General features: G+C 39.5%; 1 pseudogene; it reads left to right on the top strand.

The window, feature by feature from the left end:
- Positions 1–10,609, top strand: part of LOC139998636 (kinesin-like protein KIF27) — a 38,253-nt pseudogene extending 27,644 nt beyond the window's left edge.
- The last annotated feature ends 5,862 nt before the right edge of the window (positions 10,610–16,471 follow it).

Consider the following 16,471-nt stretch of genomic DNA (forward strand, 5'->3'; position numbering starts at 1 on the left):
CATTTTTCTTGAATTACCGTTTTATTTATCCATGAACACACAAATAAGGCAAGCAAGGGCTGATAAATATGTCATCTACTTCTCACTAGATGTCTAAATCTAGCTGACATAATTTATATAGGACAGGTCCTTTAGAGACAAAAATGTCTCAAAAAAATGATTGGAGGTTGGGGAGAGGTAAGATTCTACCTGTCATGCCAGAGAATTTTCAGTTTGTTGCAGAATTTGCCTGTGCACTGCAGAAGAATTTAGAGTTAGTGAATGATATACAAGAAGACTGACCTTTATAATGAATTTAGAAAGGTATGATGCAAACCTGATGATCAGCAACCGTTTTTGTTTTTGTTTTTTTCATATGAGAATGAAAAATATTTTTCATATGAGAATGAAAAAATGGTGGAACAGCAAATCCTTATTGATCAGCTAAAAGAAAAATTAGAGAAGTTTATGGTTGTGAAAACTTGGGACTTCTCAAGTGCTTGTGGAGATGGGCCTGCTGTTACGGCATCTGCAAGAAGGCCATACAGTGTCCCACTCACAAAGAGTCTGCTACACTCGCTTTTCTCCCATCTTCAGGGACAGAGACACGAAAGGTAAGGTCTACCTAAGCATTACATTTTTTTTAACAGTTATTGTTCAATAGTTCTATTGGGCGTGACAAATTATGGTGACCTCTTGTCAGCTGCTGTTTAGCTTTGAAGCATTTTAGCATTGAAGACTGAAAAAGTACTTTTGAATGTCTTGCAACACACGCTATGTCCCAGTTGTCCAAAATCTATGGGCTTACATTTTGAATCCCAGAATGGCTGGAGTTTGAAGGGACCTTTAAAAATCATCTAGTCCAACTCTGCCATGGACAGAGACACCTTTCACTAGATCAGGTTGCTCAAAGCCCCATACAAATTGACTTAAAACACAGAATTTATCACAGTCATAAAGCTGTAGTCTTTAGTGATCTTTTTGTGCAATGTTTAACAGTTCAGATAGGAAGCATTACCAAAATGAATGATTATTCTGTACTGATAAACTGAACATTTTGGGTAATAAGTTGGTAACAGTACCTTCTTTTGCACTTGGGACAAGTGTTCTAAGCAGAACCTTCTCTTGCAAAACCTTCTGGTACACAGGTACTCAGAAATATTATTTAAACACCTGCAATTCTGCATACAAGGTCAGGTAGTGAAAGACTTTTAAACTGAAATACTATTGGAATATCAATAAAGAATTACTGAACTATTCCAAGTGTTTTTTTGGTGCTTTTTGGCAGGTGTATACCAGTCCCCCTGCTTTTTCCCTGGCTCGGATGATGGCAGGATTCCGTGCTCGTAGCCAGATGATACTGAGCTACATAGAAGATCAAGATGAAGTCCTTCACTGCCACCTCTCTATCAGAGTGATGAAGAGAAAGAAAATACAGACAGTCAAAAGTAATTTATTTTTTTTTTTTCTCATTTAGGTAATTTTTTCTTTAACTTTTGTTACAGATAAATATATAGCAAATACAATATTACTGCCTAATCCTACTGTAATGTGAGGCCATTTGTGATACTACTTAAAATAAATTTGCAGGACCAACTAGGCATATTATGAAACTAGTTTAAAAACCACATTTTTTTGATGCGATAAAGATTGCATGATCTTTGTTTTGGGGACATCATCCAACAAGATCAAGCATGGGAAGAAGAAGGTGCAAATGCTTATGTAAGCTTTCTCAGTTTGACACTCTTCTCTTTAATATCATGTACTTTATATAAAGTTAAAAGAAAAAAAAATCCCTTTGTGTTTAGAATGTATCATGTTTTCCATTCTTTCTTAGGCATTCAATAAACCAAAAATGGACACGAAAACAGGCTTCTCTGTGCTTTCCCTTTGAGCAAAGTGACATGAAATGTCAAGTTGACAAGTCCAGCTTATGTGACAAATCTGTGCCACAGACTGATACAGCCACAGGTAAAATGGAAGTCATGAGAGTAAATTGTGTTAGATATAGTACTAGAATATGCAATAATGTCTTTATCACATGTAATTATTTTTCTCATCAAAATGTCTTTATTTGCTACAAATACTTTTTTCATTATAGCTCAACATAAATTTATTTTTTAATTATTTTCCTTTTCCCTTTTCTGAAATTGACATCAGTGACCTTAATGTTTGAGTACTACTTACTAGCGAGAAAGCACTTGACCTACAAATCTAGTACTAGTTCAAGAAAAGGAAACATGCTATTATTTCATCAGAGATGCACTGAAAATGCTTAAATTAAATATGTTTTTTCTCTCTCAGATTAGCATTCATTAGCATTCTTTAAATGCTAATGCATGCTGTCATTTCCGTATTTAGACGGCAGGGAAAAGACTCTTTGCAATACTCTCTCCTTTTGGCTCTTTCGCTTCATCTGTAAGAATTCTATACATACTATATTTCAGATCACTGTCTTTTGGCTAAAGAGTGTATTCCTTTTATTCCATTTTTATTCCTTTTTTTTTTGGTTTCCACATTGCTTTGTTTTCTTTCAAGGTGAAGAAATCGACTGCCTCCAGAAAAGTCATGTTTTTAACATGCAGAAGTTAAAGAATTCAGAGTTGAGACTCACTGAGGCCAAGCAAAAAATGGGAGAACTTGCACTTAACATCAAAATGAAAGAAGAACTTATTAAGGAATTAGTAAGAACAGGTAAGTGACTGAAAAATTGAAATGAAGACATTCAGAAATAAGCAAGAAAAAAGACACAAAACTTCTGAAGACCTGCATATCTTAGTTTTTGGGTAATTTTCTTCTGCGGGAATACTTCTGGTAACTTACAGTTTCCTAACTTCTATGAATTACTTGCTATGAGTGCATTGAAGGCTGCAAATTTTTATTGTGTCCTACTCAGCTGTGATCTGCAGATTTGTTTGTTAAATATTTTTTTGTGTTTTGTAGCTTATTGTGTTTGTCCACCTATAGTGTAATTTTTCATGTATGCTTAGTGCAACTGATCTCTTCATGGACATGTGTTTGTCACCCAGTGTCTGGGATAGGAGAGAAGATACGACACTGTGCTGGGAATGCTTTCATTGCCATCATAGCAGTAGAGAAGCAGGAGTCAGAAGTGGATGAGGGAAAAGGTCAGTGTCCCTGTTAGCCTATATCATTACACACCTGTCCTGATATATATATGCTTGCCAGAAACTTATCATTGTGATGACCCTAAAGATCTGTGCTTACCTGTTTCAATCACACTCTTCTAGTGTGTACATATTCTCCTGAGGCAGTCTTTTGGCATTGAGAAACATTGTGCGCCCCCAGTAACAGTACTCATGGAATCCCAAACAGAGCAAATCAGATTGCCCGAACAGGGCAAATCAGTAGAAACACAATCGAGAGTTTTTTGCTGATTACCAAGTTGAAAGCTGAGAAATATGTAGCATATTCTTCTGGGGAACAAACAAACAAACATACAAACAAACAACAAAAAACATAATAATACAGGCAAGCTATTTTGTCAAGGACTGCAGTAGGCAGAAAATTTTCACTTGATGTGGCACTCAGGTGTTACTTTCTTTGGTGACATCAGATGATTTATGAAGAGTTCAGATTTAAGATTCCTTTGTTCATCTATATTTCAGTGTTATAAGGGAGCTGTTTGTTTAGGTTTGGAAAATGTCTCAGAAATTTTTGGTTTAATCAGGATGAAGTAAGTAACGATTCAATTACAGGTTTAAGTGATACATTGCAAATTATTATCTTGCTGTTTTAAAACTATTTGGATATGATGTCTTTAAGGTAAGGATGCAGAGTGTGTAAGCAGGCAATATTCTTTGAAGATAACTAAACCGGAACAAGAATCCGAGCAGGCCAAAATGGAACTGGCCGAAACTCAAAAGCAGCTTCAGGAGCTGGAGAATAAGGAGCTGAGAAAGCCAAGCTGCAAAGAGAGTTCCGAAAGAAGATGGATGCAGCTAAGCTGAAAGTGCAGGTATTTCCAATATGACCATTAGGATTTGCAAATTCCTGTCTCAGCATCACCTTTGAAATCCGTACACTCTGCTTGTGAAACTCTCACCAGCTTCACACAACTGAAGCTAGTTGGATTGAAGTAGCCAATGAGAACCTTCACACAGTTATACCCACTACTATTTAACAACTAAGTAGTTAGATAGTTCTGTCTTTGATGATTTTACGAAGGCTCAGAGACCTTAGAGATAATGTGTGATTGTTGTGGCAAAATGTAGCAAGTCTTGCTCACTGTCCTAACTCAGTGAAATAGAGAATTAACCTGAGTCGGGTTTTAGTTTTAAGTTTTCCTGTTGTTAAGCTGAAATTTTCCATGAACATTCAGGCCTTACAGAAGAAGAAGCAAGACACTAAGAATCTGGCTTCTCTATCTAACCAAAGTGAAAAACGAGCGATAGAACTTGAGCAGAATGTGGCTCAGATGAAGCATCAGCAGACCCTGCTAGAGAAAAGACTGCGTGAGGAGAGTGAAAAAAAAGAAGCAACTAGAAGCAGAGCTTCTGCGGGACCAGCTACAAATTAAAGTAGGATTCTTTCTGTTTCCTTATGACAAAGAATAAGATCAACCAGTTTGACCTTTGTTTTCCCAAAGGCAATGTACTATACTACCAGATTTTGTCCTTTTAAGTAATTGCTTACTTGACACTGAAGAAATTGTGTATAAGTATTTTCACAGAAATCTTCATTCTTCCTTTCTCTTCAGCTATTTTTTTGAATGTTATTATGTGATGTCTAGCCCTGAGTTGCAATTTTGCATGTAAATTAGTTCAATATTTCTGATTTCATGATTGTGTAGATTCTGTCATTAAATGTGTTTGAAAAACACACTGACTGAGGCAGAAAGAGTTTTGTTTGTTTGTTTTTGTTTAGAGGAACTTCAGCTTAAGATGGAACAGCAACAGAAGATTCTTAAAGACAGAGAGATTGCTGCATTTAAAAAGAAGAAAAATAACTCAGTGTGGACTTTACAGAAATCAGAGGTAGCTAATCTATTCCAAATCTGTGTGGACACTGAAAAGAAAGGTGTCTTTATTCACCCCGTGTCATCTTTGTAAAGCGTTTGGAAGAAGAGTATTCCGTCCTCCCTCCCCTGTTTTTTTTTTAAATTGTTATTTTTTTGTTGTAGCAAAAACTGAGACAAGTCAAGAAGCTCTGTAACTGGTTTTGAATGAACGAAAGGAGAGGGCTGTAATGTCTTTGTTTTTTCTATGACTTGTCAAAGGTAGTAATGCAGATAGCTGGAAATTCAACGAGTTTGGTTGTCTGGTAGGTTTGAAGGTGATTCTGATGAGCTCTGTTATAAATGTTGCATGGTTTGTTTGTTTATTTCTTTTCCCATCTGACAAATATGACAAATGGCTATGGTTTTGGTTGTTCATGACAGTGTTAGAATAGTAGGTTTCCTGTGCAACAGTGCTACCTGCATGATTTCAGAACTAGACATTGGAACATGAGAGTTTCATGAGTTAACCAAAGTCTTTAGAGGTGAAAATCAATTTAAAAAATGAAATAAAAGCAACTTCTTAGCCATACCAGCAATATGCCCACTGATAAACCATTGCTTCAGAAGAGACTTATAATAGACTCTGCTAGCAGGATCAGAACTCCCATTTTTTCTTTCTTTCAGCATCAGAGTTTCTCATCACGATGTGTTTTTCCACAAATCTTGGTCTTGGGCAAGAATCATGCAATGAGGATGGGCTAGCTGATTTCTTGTGGTACCTTTCAAACTTAGTTGTTGTCATTCTATATATGACATCTATTTCTATAACTGTTTTTAGGAAAATAATACATTTCCTTAAAAGCATCTGATAAAATTGTTTGCATAAGATGTAGTAATATAACATTGCTGAGCCTCTCCTTAAGTCAGTCCTATTTCTGTATTATCCTGAATCAGGATTCTGTTGAACACTTAATGTTAAGAATTGAAATGTTGATTTCTCACGTTTTATCAGTTACTCTAAAAGAGGAAAAACATAGTCATAAAATTCTGACCCAAATAGTCCTCGTTAATGCTCTCTGGATCTCTGTTTAAATTGTAGAAGTTAGAAGAGCAAAAGAAATGGCTGGATGAAGAAATTGAAAGAATTCTGCAACAGCACCAACAGTTAGCGGAACTAGAAGAAGATTTAAAGAAAAGAGAAGCCATTGTAGCTAAAAAAGAAGCATTATTGCAAGAGAAGAGCCTCCTAGAAATCAAGAAACTGAGATCTAGCCAGGTGATTTAAGAAATAAAAAAAAGAAAGAAAGAAATTTAACACAATTGTAGAGCTGCCTGAAAAGACTATGGGAGGAGGGCAGCCGGATAACAGAAGAGGTTTAAGCCATGCAACTTGTATCTCTAGCGCTGCCATTACATTATTGTGTGGCTTGATCAAATGAACATTTTAAACATGAATAATAGAATGTAATAACCTTTATTTACATGATATCCCCGAAATTCTAACAACAAAACAAAATCTGACTTCCAAAGTTCTGTTATTGCAGCACATTAAATAACGATATCTAAAAAATTGCTCAGTGCCTGCAAAGTAGAGAACATGGCAGAGAAACATTCTGTATTATTTACTTTGGCTACTGAGAAACAGAAATTGAAATGTCATTGTCACCGTAATGACTAACTCATGTAAGATATGTAGAAAACTGCACATTGCTTTTCTTTGTTTTCTTTCATCTTTTGATTAAATAGTAAATTTTATGGTAGCTGTCTACTTAGCCTAAATGGCGTCCCTTTACAAGAAGTAGACAGGTCTTCCACTTTAGGATGCGACAGTCTCATGTACATGTTTATGGGGAAGGAGTTTTATACTTACGGTTTCTTTCATTCTTCCTCTTATTTCTTTCTCTCTCTCTCTCTCTCTCTCTTTTTTTTTTTTTAAAGGCTTTAAACAAAGATAGTATGAAATTGTCTACTCGCTTAAGTATGCTGGACCAGGAATTGTGTGATAAAGGTATGCAGCTTCAGGACAGCACTACTGAAGACAGACATTCTGGAAAAAATTCAGGTTCTTCAGAAGGAAAGGGATCAGCTACTCAGGAGAAGAAATAGTGTGGATGAGAAACTGAAAGAGGGTAACTGAAAAGTGTTGTCAGCTGAAGTAAGTAACTATCTCTGAGATACATCAAAGTTTTAGGCAATGTTGTATAATAAAGTATTCCAATCATGACCTAAAATGTCTCCCAGTATTAGACAGTAGAGAATCAAGGAACTGAGGTTGGGTGTTTTTGTTAACAGCCGACATGAAAGTACTGCTATAATGGCACTACTTCCATAACAGGGAACAACATATACTTTCAGAGGAACTTACTTACTTTAGCTAGAGTCCGGACAAATGTCGCTGGCCTAACAATTCTATAATTAGAAATAATGAAACAGGATGTCCATCAATTTATCTTAGGCAGCTATTTTCCTATCAGGACATAGAACAAGGTGAAGTACTCTAATAGTGATGTCCCTTGATTTTTTTTTTCATAGGCTTTTGTGAAAGACCAAACCTCACCTGAAGGCCTCCATATAGTTACAATGAAAATAAGCCATATTGTGGATGTTACACACTTGAATTGATCAGTATAATTAAGTTGAAGATTGAATAAATTGATGTAAAATACACAGATTTGTTTTAGGTCTTGAGAAGCAGCAGTTGGGGCCTATTACTGAGCTGATAGCATGCCAGAAAGAATCCTATTTGCTTCACTCCACAGAATCTTCTGCAATACTTCAGGGCATGAATTTCTGCCACCTTCCTGCACAGATAATGGTCACCAAACTGCTTACAGATCTGATTGGTTCATTAATCGCTAATTAGAAAACTAGTTCAACTGAAAAAGTAATAGAAGTCATCAAATTGTGGGGAGGGGAAAATGGAGGAAGAATAGAATGTAGGCTTTTGTGGTGATGAACCATTTGTTTGAACTCTGGTCTGTGGAAGGGATATCAAGACATTTCCTGCTTGCTCCAAGCAGGTTCTAGATTTGTACTCTTCCTCTTATTTTTCCCATTCCATTCTCTGTACTACTACTAGTTAGTCTTGCTCTTCAATTTAGATTCACCTTTGAGAATGAAGTTAATGTCTTATGCACACAAAGGTTTGTTTTGTACTTTTTTTACAATCTCACTCCTGTGTTTCTGTGTAGGAAGAACATGTCCTTTTGCAGCTGGAAGAAGGAATTGAAGCCCTGGAGGCTGCTATTAATTACAAGAATGAAAGTATTCAGAGTCGCCAGTACTTGCTTAGATCCTCTTCACAGATCCTTTCACAGAGTGAGGATAATGCAATAGGAAAACTAGTTTCCTTGTCTGCTGATGAGCTCAGAGCTATCCTCTTCAAATACTTTAACAAGGTTTGCTTTGGCTAATGATCAATATTTTATCCTATTACCTGTTATTGCACTAAATAGTTAAATGAAATAGTGTCAAGAAGTAAAGTCAATTTAATCCACTTTCCTTGAAAGCCTGCTTAGGTTACTCACATCTGTTGTTAATTTGGATATTTTGCATCTTGACATCAACATAAAAAAGGATGCTTTTCTATTACTTGTTTGTATCTTGTTTTGGTGTCATTAGCTTAAAAGGTGTTGCAACTCTGGAAATTTCCTTGCTCCTTTCCACTGCTTTATGCTGCTAACTTCTCAAGTAGCAACATATTTAAACAGTGGTGTCGTATCGAAATTCTTCCCACCTGCAGTCTTTATTAACCTCAGGATAGTATTTCTTTTTTCCAAATCCATTATAAAATCTTTCTGCAAACAAGCGCTTACCACCATATACTGAAGAATCGTAATGACACCTGGAAACATAAAAAAGAAATGCATTAGGACTTGGTGTCTCTCTTTGCCCATGGGTGAACCTTGGGTGATTTTGTGAACAAGTTGTCTGTGGTACACAAATTGGCAGTTTTCCAGAAACAGGAAAAAAACTCTTGTATCAGTTTAAGTTCTGCACAGGGCATTAAAAAATCCACTAGTCCATGTGATCAAAATCTACAGAGCTCAATTCTGAAGTGTGAACTCGTGTCAGCAGGCAAATCTGTTTCCAGTATAAGCTTACAGCTTATACAGACAATTGCTTTTGTATCCATTCATCTATTAAGCAGAACTGTAAAAGCATTTGTTGAAATGGTTTGATAGAAGTGTATTAGATTGTCTTAGATTGTTGGCCTGCGAGAGTCTGAACGTAAATTACAACTGCAGACTGAAGAACAGGAGATGAAGGTCATAGACCAGGAAAATATAAAACGTGAATTGGAATCTGCACTTGAGCACATCAAGTTGCAGTGTGACAGGCAGCTGATGCTACAACACAGAGAACATGAGAAAAAACTACAGTTGATACTGCATCATTTCAAGGGTGCTTGTTTGTTTTCCAAGGGGAATTGTACAGCAGATATTATCTTTAGTCACTGTTGAGAAATACTGTGTTTCATATGAAAGAAAAAAGAAGATATGAGGTAGAAAGATAACATTTTGGCTGTTACTAATTCTGATGTCGTGTAGGATGCTGATGAACAGACACAAGGTGCTTGTATAAAAGAAAAAAGCTGACCATTTTTAAAAAACGGTCAGAATTGTCACATTTTTATATTCAATTTGTTGACATTGGAAAGGTGAAAGATAGCAATCCCCTTGATCTTTATCCTCTAAATGCTCCTATTAAAATGGAGAATTGGGGTTGGCATGGGCTTTTTGCTCCTCTGTCATACTAGTTTAAATGTACACCATGAAAGCAGAGTGTCAGCAAAATACAGGACATTCTCTAGCTGGGCATCTTGATTTTGGCACAGAGAAGTGAAGTGAAGATTTGATTCTCATACTAGTTTTACTTGCCCTAGAACAAGATGGTGAAGGTATTGCAGAAACCTTGAAAGAGTATGAAGTAAAAGTCCAGCAACTGGAAAAAGACTTCTTTTATTCTAGAGAAAACCAGCAGAGAGCTGAAGAAGAAATTGAAGGGCTTTTTTGGAGAGTCACCCCATCAACTAATGGCACCTACTAAATGTAAGTACATGATCTTAAAATGCTTTTGTGTTTGTCAGTAGATCATTTGAGGGGTAGCAAACAGACAGAAGTATATCAGATAGACATAAAACTCATATTTTTACTGAACTAACTCTTATCCAGGAAGGTACTTGTCCTGGTTTCAGTTAGAACAGAATTAATTTTCTTCCTAGTAGCTGGTGGAATGCTGTGTTTTGGCTTAGGATGAGAAGAGTGCTGATAACACCCCAATGCTTTAATTGTTGCAGAGCAGTGCTTATACTAAGCCAAGGACATCTCAGCCTTTTGCTCTGTCCTGCCAACGGGCAGGCTGGGGGTGCAGTAAGAGCTGGGAGGGGACAGACCCAGGACAGGTGACCCAAACTAGCCAAAGGGGTATTCCATACCATCTGACGTCATGCTAAACAATATATAGGGGTGGCTAGCCGGGGGGAGGGGGCCGGACTGCTCGGGGTTAGGCTGGGCATCGGTCAGCGAGTGGTGAGCAATTGCATTGTGCATCACTTGTTTGTACATACTATTACTTTCGTATTATCACCATTGTATCATTATTATTATTATTGTTATTATTATTTTGTTATTATTATTTTCTTGTCTTATTAAACTGTCTTTATCTCAACTCACGGGCTTCACTCTCCATTTCTCTCCCCCGTCCCAGAGAGGGAGGGGGGAGGGTGAGCGAACGGCTGCGTGGTGTTTAGCTGCCGGCCGGGTTAAACCACGACAGTACTACATCTCCCCACACTTGCAAAGGAGAGACAACATCAGTTTGTAATAGAGGCAGTGGTATAACACTGTTCTAAATTCGTGTTTGGTTTTCTGTGGATTCGAGCATAATTTCAGAAGCTACAGTCTCACACTGTTGTGGTTGAGAAAACGGTATTTTATGATCTGAAAGACTCTGAATGGCATTATAATTAACAAATGTGTAATATGCTATGCTTTTAGATGCCAGTATTTTAAACAATCAACTTGATTTTGCTGCCAGCACTTGATTTCATAGAAGTTATTTCTTGGAAGATTGTCAATGAGGAGGTCCATACTTCCAGTTAACTAAAATCATTCTTTATTAAGGTTAAAAGACCTAGATATTTGTAGTAAGAAGATAAGCTTCCTAATGTGATCTATGCTTTGACCAAAAAAAAAAAAAAAAAAAAAAAAGGACCAACAAACAACTATGAAAAGTTTTTTTGATTGTTCCAGGTCCTACTAACCACAACTCAAACTTAAAATGAAGTAGTTCTAGTGTAGAAGCAAAAATGGTTTAATCATTGTCATTATCTTGGTTGTCTTACACCTCACACTGCCACCACCACCACTTCACACGCACAGTGCAGCCTTCTTGGCCCCGTGTTTCGTCTTAAGGCTCAGCGTGACTCATTCTTCCTCTTAACTGATGGTTCTATTTCGTCACACTTGAGGTAGTGCCATGTCTTTGTAACACGTAGATGCTGGTCACATATGCATCTGTTGCTACCAGAGTGAATTGAGGTTTAGCTCTCCAGGCAGGATAATAAGCCTAGAGGTTCATTACTCGAAAGTATGCTGTGGCGGTGTGAACATGAATATTGCACAGGTTGGACTGTAAATGAGCATGGGGAAGATTATTCTGTGTCTAATACACAAAGAAGCTTGTAGTCCAGGACATGTTTTGCTGTGACGAAACATCCATCGCAGCCAAACTGTAGCGAAATGTAGAAGGGTGAATGTCCCTGTGAATTTCTAACTTTTTCAAATCCATATGTTTGTAACGTTTGTAAGAAGCGCTCAGTATTTTTGTATAATTACCTTTAGTTATCTTTCCTCTGAATATATTTTGGGGCATAATACAATGTAATAAAAAAGTGATGAGCTTTAAAAATAACAAAAATCCCTGTGTACATTAAAGTCACATTCAAAGACTATGTTTTGTGTGTTCTGCTAATGAAATTGCAGACTACTTTTGAAAATACGAAGAATTTCATATTTTACTGTCATGGTTCAGTTGTTTTAAGATTGCCTAAATTGCAAGTTAGAATGGTGAAGCTTGTATTACAAGCAAAGAGCCAGCGGAAAGTAAAAGACACAGTCTTTTACTTCCTCGTCTTTCGGTCCTTAACATACAATGGTGCTAGCTCAGACCTAGGAATCACCAGTCTTTATCTTGTTCCCTGTCTCAAGTCCCCCCTTTTCTTGAGCCTAAGAAAATTCTTTGGCTTATTACAATCCTTCTTGATTAAAAGTTTTCATTAAATTCTTACCAGTTTTGACTTGGTGCTTGTTTCAGTTACACTTCCAGGTATCATAATCTAGTCCTTCATACAGCACCAAAATGCACATTGTACCACTACACAAGTCAAGACTACTACTCTTAAAAAGAAGATCAGGATTCCTCTAAACGATTGCTTAAGCCAAGAAAAGTTGGGTAACCAAAAGGTTATTTTGTTGCATAATTCTCGAAAACCCCAGGAGGTGTCATCTTGAATTACCTTACGTAATCACCTTAGACTAATCACCTTATTACCGTAGTCTTTCCCCAAATGTTTTCGTGCTCAGTCTCAATTCCTCCTGCCTCATTTACACACATACAGCAACTAATATTGATTAAAGTGCATCCTTCCCCTTGGGAGGCAAATAAAAGGTCTAGTGCCTAAAACATTGATTTGTTCTAGTTGCTTGCACCAAACTGTAAGATGTTGTTGCAAATATTGGTTTCCTAAATGGGTTAGATCTTCTCCTTTGTCCGGCATTTGGTAAGGCCTGCCATACAATATCTCCAAAGGGGCTTAGTTTGACCAAGTTTGCTCCTGGGGGATGGATGGAGCCCGTGGTAGGGAGCCGTGTGGGAGCAGTGCTTGAGGAGCTGCTGCCTTTGGCAGCCCCTGCAGGCTCACTTCGGGAATCCCGTGTGAGGGATGAAGTTCTGTGTTTTTTGTTTTGTTTTTCTTTTGTTTTGTTTTGTTTTGTTTTTCTGAAGAAACCGGGTGTTTAAGAAGGAAATGCAGAGTTGCCTTTGTTTGGCACTCGATGGTCTTGAGGTCTCTTCCAACGTAGACATTCTGTGATTCTGTGAAGTCACAAACGCCAAGGCATCACACTGGCTGGCTCTGCAGCACAGATGCCAGGAGTGCCGCTTGGCATGGCGGCGGCGGCGCGGTGCCCCAGCCCCAGGCCCGTCCCAGCCCCAGCGCACATTGCCCTCCGCTCCCCCATGGAGCCCCCCGCCGCCTCAGCAGCCCTGCGGCGGACGCCCCATGGCAGAGCCGCCCCCGAGGAGAAGGAGCCCGCAGCCCTCTGCCCACACCGCACCGCACTGCACCAAGCGCCGCGCAACGGCTGCCACCACCGCGGGGGCTCCTGGTGTGAGTGGCAAGCGGTGGCAAGGGGGGGCTGCGCTTCCTGAGTCGAGCTGCTGGACACCGGCTTGCCTGGGCAATTGCCCATGTTGCTGAGGAGGCAACAGAGCCAAAGCCCTTGGGGCTGAAGATCCAGCACAGCTGGGGAGGCTTTGGCATTTCTGCACAATGCTGCTCAATCCTGCTTGGGAGCCCAGCCTCAGGTGCGGAATGAAGCCAAGCAAGCTCGAGGGAAACTGTGTGCTGGTAAGTTGTCAGTTCTTGCTTTCTTTTTCATTCCTCACGCCTAAGAAAACCTAACTCTTTCAAGCACCTGTTTGAAGACACGGTTTGATGGACTTGATTCTGGGTGTGCTCCTTAAGCTTGTTTGGCAGCTGTTGAACCCCGCTACACTTGCAGGAGACCTATGCTCGAGTTGATGCTTGCTGTGATCAAGCGGTGTTCTTTTGCTCTTCTTTGCTTTGGGGATGGCGGGTGAGGTTGCAAAGAGTTTTCAGGAGGATTCTTCTTTTCCTTTGCAGAATCCCAGACTGCGTATTAGAGCTGATCTTCATCTCTGCTCGGAAAAGCTTCACGGGCCAAAAGAGAATGGAGATGAGGAAGGCAATGGAGAATGATGAGGACTATTTGCAGTCAGCACCCGTAAGCTTTGTGAAAGAATCAGGTGCATTTCTGTAGTGGTAGAAAGCGTAGCTGGAAAGACTTCCTAAGGATGTCAAGTCCAATTCATTGTACTCAGTTAGAGCAATCCCGTAGTTTAGACTCCTGATAAGGTATTTGTCTGTAGGCAGCTGCCAACTTGTCCAGCTAATCCAATTCAGCCTGGAAAACAAGCAAGCAAGCAAGCAAGCAAAAAGCACAGAAACCTGCAGTTTATGGAGTGCAACTGTCTCCTTTCTAATCTCATGGGTTTCACCAAGTTTTGGGTGACTCCAGGGCTGGCTTGCCAGGGAGACTTTCTTGAATTGCTGGCAGATCAGCCAGAAGGGCAATACAAGGACCTGGCTAAACACAATCTGTAGGCTGCTTCTAGATCAACAGTTTCCTTGGTTACTCCACAACCTCCACAATCTCCACTTGCTTCGAAGCTGTGAAGATTGCAAGTCCACTTTGTGTTTTTCAGCCACTCTGTGTCAAACGGTAAGAGTTTTCACTGGCTGTTAAAACAGAAAGGACAAAGAGCCCCTCCTCTGGGTCTTCAGAAGGCTCCTAAGATCCCCCAGACTGGCTAAGTAGCGACGCTCTAGTATAGCTGCATCTAGATGCAGTAGAGCTAGATCATGGGAGAGAGGCTCTAGCATGGACGTGACACGCTTTGACAGCATCTTTTCTCTGACAGCAACTTCTGCCTTGGCTCTTCCCATCAAGCCAGAGCAGTTTCTTGGCCTGCGCAACCTGCAGACTGACCTCTCGTGTGTATCCGTGCTGGACTGAGGGTAATGTTTGGAACACACACTGATGCTGTATTCACTAGAACTTTGAGAAGAGAGCGCAAGAAGCTAACCTGCATACGAGTTTCTTAGGTTTCTGTAGAGAGAGAGAGATGTACATGCATGCATATTTACTTCTGTCTTTACTTCTTTCAAGATATCTTTTGTTCTCCAAAATGAATCCTCTGACTGTTACTAACGTATGGGACACACCTTGACACTCTAATGGCATAGAAATACTTTTCAGCTCATCCTTGCTATTGTTTCTGGATTGAAAAAATAATTGTGAATATGATTACCTGCTTGGAATCTTTTTTTTTTTTTTTTATTTAGTATATATCTATTCTATTATGAAATCCTATAAAAAGGAGTGAACTCAAGAGGAAAAAAAAAAAAAGAAAACAATTTTATATCCACTTCTAAATTAGCTCAACAAATGAAACAGTAAAAAATGCACATAATATTTCTTCTATCCCAAGATTTCATGGTACAATAGTTCTTTGCCTAAGCCTGCAATAGCCCCATAGGCATTGCAATTGCTTACTTGTGTTCTCCTTTGCTTGTGTTTAGTGTTTGCTTTTCTAATGTTACAACATTGGATTGATTTACCTCTTTAGGTATCAAGAGAAGAAGGCATTTGCTTCAGAGGACAGTACTTTGATGCTTTCCAGGGCTAATGGCCAAAGTTCTCAAAGCACTTTTTTTTCTTTTTTTTTTTTTTTTCCCCATCAGTGATTTATACATTTGTCAATCTTTCCATCTTCATTTACAACTCCGAATTTAGGTTTTAGGTGAACAAGAACCCTGAAACCAGCTGAAGCCATATCAGACATGAAGCCATATCAGACATAGTAAGGACATGTGTCTGTGAGGAAGTAATTCAGAGTGATTCTCTGGTGTCCTTTGGACAGCTTTCCTCTGGTCCTCTGCACTAAGCATCCCCAAGGGATATTTCAAAGCTCTCGGAATGATCTGTCATTCTCTCTTCCACTGGAGTCTCTATTAGAAAAGCGTGACTATTCCTTGCCCATGTGGAAAAGAAGTCCTCCTTGCGTTGTTTCTAAGCAAAACCTCTTTCTTGTGTTCTATGGACAGAAACCACTTGGCTAGACAAACTCAATCATTGCAAATGGAAGGAGTGGAACTACTTCAGCACCGTGCTTCGTCTTCTAAGCAGAACTGTAATGTAGGTGGGGACGTAGCAAGAGGACATGGCCAAGCCAGGGTGGACTTGAAAGTGCCGTGTCCGAGCCACAGCAAGAAGTCCGTGATTGCCACTTGGAGACTGCTGCTCACCTAGTAGCACAGCAGCTGGAACGCTTCTGGATACTGCTGATGGATTGCCATGAATCAGGCAGTGACACAAGCTACGAGAACGACGGAAGTGACTGGAAGTGATGCTTCTCCCTGTTCTCCATTGCAATTTGTGAAAGAAAGGAGAAGAGAGGAGAAGAAGAAAGGAGAAGATGGGAGGGAAGGGGAGGGAATGAAGAGAACGGGAGGGAGGGGAGGGAAGGGTAAAAACGAGAAGGGGAGGGGAGGGAAGGGCAGGGGAGGGCAGGGGAGTTCTGGGGAGGGCAGGGGAGTTCTGGGGAGGGCACGGGAGGGCAGGGGAGGGCACGGGAGGGCAGGGGAGCAGAGTGTAGTGGAGTGTAGGGTAGTGTATGGTAGTGTAGGGTAGTGTAGGGGAGGGGATTGTTTGGTGAGGAGAGTGT

The sequence above is a fragment of the Anas platyrhynchos genome, chromosome 11 (assembly GCF_047663525.1).
Source record: "Anas platyrhynchos isolate ZD024472 breed Pekin duck chromosome 11, IASCAAS_PekinDuck_T2T, whole genome shotgun sequence".
Taxonomy (NCBI): Eukaryota; Metazoa; Chordata; class Aves; order Anseriformes; family Anatidae; genus Anas; species Anas platyrhynchos.